The sequence below is a fragment of the Erinaceus europaeus genome, chromosome 1, assembly GCF_950295315.1.
Source record: "Erinaceus europaeus chromosome 1, mEriEur2.1, whole genome shotgun sequence".
Lineage (NCBI taxonomy): Eukaryota > Metazoa > Chordata > Mammalia > Eulipotyphla > Erinaceidae > Erinaceus > Erinaceus europaeus.
Window position 1 is genome coordinate 115,038,615 of NC_080162.1, and position 7,597 is coordinate 115,046,211.

A 7,597-nucleotide genomic window follows, 5' to 3' on the forward strand; every position below is an offset into this window, starting at 1 on the left:
ATACCAACATAAATTAAAAGCACAAAATATGGGGGCAAAAGATAGCTTCTAGGGGTCGGGAGGTGGCGCAGTGGGTTAAGCGCATGTGGCGCAAAGCGCAGGGACTGGCGTAAGGATCCCGGTTCGAGCCCCCGGCTCCCCAACTGCAGGGGAGTCGCTTCACAGGCGGTGAAGCAGGTCTGTAGGTGTCTATCTTTCTCTCCCCTTCTCTGTCTTCCCCTCCTCTCTCCATTTCTCTCTGTCCTATCCAACAACGAATTGCGTCAACAAGGGCAATAATAATAACCACAACAAAGCTACAACAAGGGCAACAAAAGGGGGAAAAAAACTGGCCTCCAGGAGCGGTGGATTCATGGTGCAGGCACCGAGCCCAGCAATAACCCTGGAGGAGCGGAAAAAAAAAAAAAAAAAAAAGATAGCTTCTCCAGCAGCACAGTGCCTACTTTGCCATGCCTGAAGACTGGGCTAATTCCCCAGCTTCATCTTGGGAGGACCTGCAAGGAGAAGCTTCATGAAGCACTGAGTAGTGCTCCGGAGTGTCTCCTCTCTTTCTATCTTTTTGCAATTATAGGGAAAGAAACAATATCCTGGGAATGATCGACTGTGCTCTTGCAAAGCCCCAGTGGAAACACTAGCAGCAAACAATTACAAACACTATTATTAATCAATAATAGAAAGAATGAAGAATTGTTCATTACAGTGCTACTGAAACTTTGAACATCTGTGTTGTTTGAATATGTAAAATTCCATGGAGGTGGGGTTCAGCCACTACATCTGCAGACTAGTCAGTTGCCAAGAAAAATAGTTTCCAATGCCATGTAAATTTTGATCATACACATGGCACCCAAATAATTTCCACTAGGAGATAGCTTCAGGGCTCCAATTGGTGGCACAGATACTAAGCACACATATTATGTCTAGGACCAGATTCGAGACCCTACTCCCCACCTGCAGGAGGGAAGCTGCATACACAATGAACAAGTACTGAAGGTGTCTTTCTGTTTTTCTCCCTATGTTCCCCCCTCAATTCCTTCCTACCAGATAAAGAAATAAAACCCGGAGGGGGTGTCAGGTGGTGGCACACTGGTTAAGCGCATGTAGTGTGAAGCCTAAGGACCCATGCAAGGCTCCTGTTTCGAGCACCAGGCTCCCTATCACTGACGAAGTCACTTTGCAAGCAGTGAAGGAGGCCTACAAGTCTCTCTCTCTCTCTCCTTGTCTCTCTCTCTTTCTCTCTCTCCTTTTTGATTTGCCCATCCCCTCTCAATTTCTCTTGTCCTATCCAAGAAAAGGAAAAAAAAAAATCGAAATGTTGCATTCAGGAGCAATGGATTTGTAACAGCACAGAGGCTCATTGATAAATCTGGTGGCAAAATAAATAAATAAATAAATAAATAAAATTTTAACATATATATACATATATGTTAAATACATATATTAATACATATATGTTTCAGTGGATGCATGTGCAGGCAGGGGACTGTTTTTAAAATTTTTTTAAATATTTATTTCCTTTTGTTGCACTTGTTGCTTTTTATTGTTGTAGTTATTATTGTTATTGATATTGTCATTGATAGGACACAGAGAAATGGAGAGGGGAGGGGAAGACAGAGGGGGAGAGAAAAAACAGGCACCTGTACACCTGCTTCACCGCCTGGGAAGCAACTGCCCTGTAAGTGAGGAGCCGGGGACTCAAATTGGGATCCTTATACCAGTCCTCGCAATTTGTGCCACTTGCACTTAACCAGCTGCACTATCACCCAACTCCCTGGTAGGGAACTCTTTTGGATAACTTTGGAGGCAAAAAAAGGGACAAGATTTTTCAGAAGTCATAGAATGATGCACAAAATAAAATGTGGTCTAAATAGTGCAGCAAATACACTTTTATCATTTCAGATTACATGCCATTAAGCTAGAGTAACTGAATATGAGACATAGTTGAAGAAGCAATAAAAAAATTATTGACTTTATTTTAAATGAACTGCAGAGTATACTTTACACATACTTTACACATCGTATCAGGGCCAAACCTGGAGCTTTTTGAATACAACCCCCAGGCTTCCATTCTATCACTGAATACTGTGTCTTGCTTGAGATCAGGCCTCAGCATTAGGTTGTGAATGAATTCTGTGAAATTTGGAATACTTTACATTTTGTATCTAGAGAAAAACACACAGAAAATGTTTAATTAAAACATTCTGAAGGCAACTAAACTACCATAAGTGAAAGTCATCCTTTCTTAGCATTATGAGTGAAATTGTTCCTGAACAACAAAACAGAAAGTTACTATCAAAACAATTTGCCTATAAATATTGCAGACTTTCTGTTCTGCCTACCTGTCTGCAGGACTTCACTCCTCTATCTTGACTTTTTCCCCTTTTCTCTTTCCTACCTACATTTTGCTTCTCCCCCACCTATATTTCTTCCTTCCTTTCTTTCATTCATTAATTCTCTTTCTCCTTTTGATTCCTTCCTTCCTTTCTGGTTGAAGACCACTTAACACTGCTTTTTGGAGGTGCTGGGCATTGAGCCTGGGAGCTTGAGGGCCTAAAATCATTTGCATAACTGATGCTGTTTGTCCAGCCCACAGAGTAATTTCTGCTTTGATCATTCTTCACTCATTCATTCAACAGCCATATTAAGGTGCTACAACTAGCACTTGAGTTGTAAGAGAGTTGAAGATGGTATAAGTCACACCTCACAAGTCACATCTCATCAACTAAACATCTGGTTTCCAAACAGGTTTTATAAACCATGACAGGTGTACAATGGAATGCTGCTGTGTACCACAAAAGGGGCATACACAACTTGTGGACATCTTGTTGGAGTGGTAAATTAACAAGTGAAAGGGAAGAAAACAGTGGGGCTGACAGAGGGTAGAAACTCAGGCAAAGACTAGAGAGAGAGAAGGGACTGCTCCTGTGGCTGCCTCAGTGCTCCATTTCAGTGAGGTGCTGTGGAGCAAGGGACAGAGTGGGGGTAAGTCCACTGAAAGATACAAGGCTGTATAATCTAGCAACAAAGTAAGCGATTTTATATTTCATGGCAAGGGTTTCTGAGCACTTCTGAAGCCAAAGTTCAATCACTGGCCAAGTAAAGAACTGTAGAAATTAGAGTTGTCATTTAATTTGACTGCTTTATTACCTAAGCTTACTGCTAGATTAGTCAGGTATTTCTGCCTTCATACTGTTGCTAGAAACATAAAATCTGAGGAAAGACACGTTTTCTCAGAGCAGTTTCATATTCAGGCCACAAATAGAAGATTATGCAACTGCTCTATGACTTTTTCAAAACTTTTTTGCTATTTATTTATTTATTTATTTTTGTGCCCTTGTTTAACATTGTTGTGGTTACTGATGTCATTGTTGTTGGATAGGACAGAGAGAAATGGAGAGAGGAGGGGAAGACAGAAAGAGGTAGAGAAAGACAGATACCTGCAGACCTGATTCACCACTTGTGAGGCGACTCCCCTGCATGTGGGGAGCCAGAGGCTAAAACTGGGATCCTTAAGCCCATCCTTGCACTTTGCACCACTTGCACTTAACCCGTTGCGCCACTGCCAGACTCCCAGCTCTAGGACTTCTAAGGCTGAGTTAGAAAATGTGAAACCAGAGGTCACTTGTAGGTGCAGCAGGTTTAGCAAACATGTGACAATGATCAAGGATCTGGTTCGAGCCCCTGGTCAACACCTTAAGGGGAAACGATTCTGAGTGGTGAAGTAGTGCAACAACGGGTATCTGTCTGTCTCCCTGCCTCTCTACCATGCTCTTGCTTCTTGATTTCTGGCTGTCTCTGTCCATTAAATAAACAAACATAATAAATAAAAACAATAAAAAAGTGCAAATGCAAATAGTATAATGTTAAATGTCAGCAATATGGCTGCAAACTTTCCCCCAGACCTACTGTTCCACTAGAGAGGTGCCAGTGCCCCATAGGCAGATCAGGAAATAGTCGGCACAGCATTAGACCTAAACATTTGCAGGGTTGCACAAAGTGCCTACTCCACCTGCCACCTTCCTGTTTGTGAGCCTTGGTCACATTAATAGCCACTGAAGCAGTTCTGGGTTTACTTTCCATACACAGTTCTGGGGAAAATTGACTGGATCTCCCTGAACACAGCCCTCATAGCACTGCATCAGTCTTTATTCACTGTAAGATATGAATGTTTCCAGGACTTAAAAAGAATAAAATGAAAATATAATGAAGGTAATACTTATTTTTAACTGGTTGATATAATAATCTTCCTGTATACCTTTTACTTACACATTTGTGAAATAAGTATACATGGGTTCTATGCCTACACACATAAATGAAGGTGAGCCAAAGAGCTTGCTGAAACATTTCATTAATCACTATTCTCTGGCTATATCTGTCTTGCTTATTAGTAATAGATTATTCAAAATATTGCTTTGTGGAGAAAACATTAAATGGCGAAATTGGTGCACATTTCCAACTTTGTTAACAGTAAGTATTATAGGAATAGCAGGATGAAAAAGTTTAAGATATAAGAACAATAAAACATAAATGCTAGTGAAAATATAATAGAAATCTGTCACTGCAAACTGATTCTAAAAACTTGTATCACCTATAAAGGTTCAAAGTGATATTTTCTGTTGGTCTGTCTTTTAGTTATCATCAGAGTAATTACGGAGGACCAGTGCCAGCAGGATGACCCACTGCAGCAGACGGCCCTTTCTTCCTTCCTCCTTAACTTCCTCCTTCCTTCTGTCTTTTCTTCCTTCCCTCCATCCACTATTCATTCCTTCCGATTTTTCCTTTCTTCCTTACGTTTCTTTCCTCCATTCCTTTCTTTTTTTTTCCTTCTTTTCCTTCCTTCCTTCCTTCCTTCCTTCCTTCCTTCCTTCCTTCCTTCCTTCCTTCCTTCCTTCTACTTCATTATATCGGACAGAGAGGAAATTTAAAGGAGAGAGAAAAATAAGAGGGAGAGAGAAAGGAAGTCTCTTACAAACCTGCTCAGGAAGTATTTCCCCTGTAGGTGGGGTGTAGGGGCTGGACCTAGGTTCTTGCATATGGCAATGACTAAGCTCAAATGATATGCCACTCCCTGGCTACCTAAAGGTGAATGATAGATTTCAATATTTAACATCAAATTGGACTTACATATCTTTTTAAATTTTCTGTTATTTTGATAATATCTTTACTTCATGTTCTCTAATTTCATTTCCTGATGAGAAGTCTTTACCTGTCCTTTTTTTCAGCATTTGCATCCTCATTTAAAATGACGTTTTACTATATCCAGTAATAGCTTTATGGTAGCAATTTCATCCTCTAGCTCTTGGATTTCTTGGAATATGTTTCTGGTCTTTTCACAACAACCAGAATCCTAAGTAAAGCATAAAAGATTTTTTATCTAACAATAAACTAACCTGTTACAATTTTCATCGGAACTATAAACATTCTTTATGGTATACACCAAAATGATAGATATTCTTCAATTAGAGAAAGTTGGTGCATTCTGCAAAAGTTATGGCAGTATAAGTGTGGACCTATTCAAAACTTTAGAACAGAGACACTGACTCAATATTACGTCTCATGGTTTTCATGGGGTAGGCCTTGTCTTTGGTTCTAGGCCTGTATATAAACAAGAAAGACAAACAAGCAAACATGCAGTGGACATCGCAAGTAGAGCTGACCAGTGCCATTCTCCCTCTCTCCCCTACGTGTGTGTGTGTGTGTGTGTGTGTGTGTGTGTGTGTGTAAGCGAGTGCATGCTCTTACATTCATTCTATATAAAACCTACAGCTGAATACAATGAATCCAACAAAGCAAAAATTACCGACACATATAACTACTTGCTTCCTTCTTTCCTGTCTGGCTGGAATTTGTCCCCAGAACTTTAGAGTTGGCCACGTGTTAAAAATCCATAAATCTCAGTGCTGAGAGCATAATGAAGGAAAAATACTATTCTGTTGTAGTCAAAGTTGAATGTGAATATGAACAATTGTTTGTATCAATTTCTTTAATTTCTGTATTTAATTTCTTGGAATGCATTTAAAATAAAAGCCAAAGATTGTGTCTCTCATCAGGTATGGAATGTCAACCCTTCAGCTTCATTACTCTGCCACCAGGTTCCAGATGATACCAGGATGCCAACCCGACCACCTTGGGTAGAAGACCCCACCATGTGTCCTGGAGCCCTGCCTCCCCAGATCCCTGCTCTAGGCTGGGAATATGGATCGACCTGCTCATATTCATGCCCATGCCAATGCCCATTTTCAGTGGAGAAGCAATGCCAGAAGCCAGATGCTCCACCTTCTGCACACCACAATGATCTTGGGTCCATACTCCCACAGGGATTAAAAATAGAGGAGCTATCAAGAGAGGGGATTGGATATGGAGTGTTAGGGGTTCAAATTGTGTGGAAATTTACCCCTCCTATTCCACAGTCTTGTCAATATTTCCATTTTTTTTCTTTGCCTCCAAGGTTATTTCTGGGACTCAGAGCCTGCACTATGAATCCCCAACACCTGGAGACAACTTTTCTTTTTCAAGTTTGTTGCTCTTGTTGCTTATCAGTGTACCTGATCCTTATGGTAATGACTGCACTCAAATGAGTATGCCACAGCCTGGCCGCCTAAAGGTGACATGTTACATTTCAATTTTTTTAAATCCAATTTGACTTACATTTGTTAGCAACTCTTCTGTCACTTCTCTTACTGACATTGTTTGATGTTCCATGTATTTTATTGTCTCATTCATTTTCCTTTTCCGTCTGTTAATATCCTCTTGTAGTATGAAAACCTCATTTTGAAATGTGCCAATGTCTCGCTGTAGAGTAGCATTTTCACTGTTTAGCTTTTGGTTTGTATCCAGTATCTTTCTTAGACTTGCAGAAAAACCAGTATCCTAAGGAAAGCATAGATGACTTTCAGCTAACAGGAAAATGACAGGTTCCAATTTTCTCTGGGACTATAAACATTCCCTATGCTATACACAGAAATGATTAGTATTCTGCAATTAGAAATAGTTGGATGAATCTTTAAAGTTTACAGCAGTATAAGTGTGTAACTATTCAAAAATTTAGGACAGGGATGGTGACTCCATATTTAACATCTCAATTCTTGCATAGGGTGAGTCCCTCCTTTGATTCTGAGCTGGTATATAAACAAGGAAAACAAAGAAGCAAAACATGAAAGAGGACATCACAAGTATCTCATCAGTGCAATAATTCCTCTTTCTCCTACATGGGTGTGTGAAATTGGGTGCATTTATATGTCCTACATAAATAAATATGAGAGAACATACAGTTGAAGACAGTGAATCCCACCAGATATAAACTACAGCCACACAGAATATCTTGCTTCCTTCCTCTGGGATGAAATACTACTCAGTTCTGAATGTTAGAGGAGCTGGGCATTAAAACTAGGAGCCTCATAGAATATGTCTACGCACATCAATGAAGGTGAGTAAAAGGTAATTTCCTAAAACATGTCATTAATCATTATTCTCCACTATATCTGCCTTGCTTATTAATAGTAATAGGGAGATAACACAAAAAATATTGATGAGTGGAGAAAATATTGAATGGTGAAATGATGCACATGCCCATGTTTCTCAACAGGGACTACTACAGGAA

The 7,597-nt window shown here is 40.0% G+C and overlaps 1 long non-coding RNA gene across 1 annotated transcript; it reads right to left on the reverse strand.

Annotated features, from left to right (window-relative positions):
• Positions 1 to 1,938: 1,938 nt before the first annotated feature.
• Positions 1,939 to 7,076, reverse strand: LOC132541984 (uncharacterized). The gene is made up of 3 exons (XR_009553103.1): positions 6,646 to 7,076; positions 5,204 to 5,344; positions 1,939 to 2,159 (listed from the first exon to the last, which is right to left on the reverse strand). It is a non-coding gene; the product is annotated as an uncharacterized LOC132541984 (long non-coding RNA).
• Between the last annotated feature and the right edge of the window lie 521 nt (positions 7,077 to 7,597).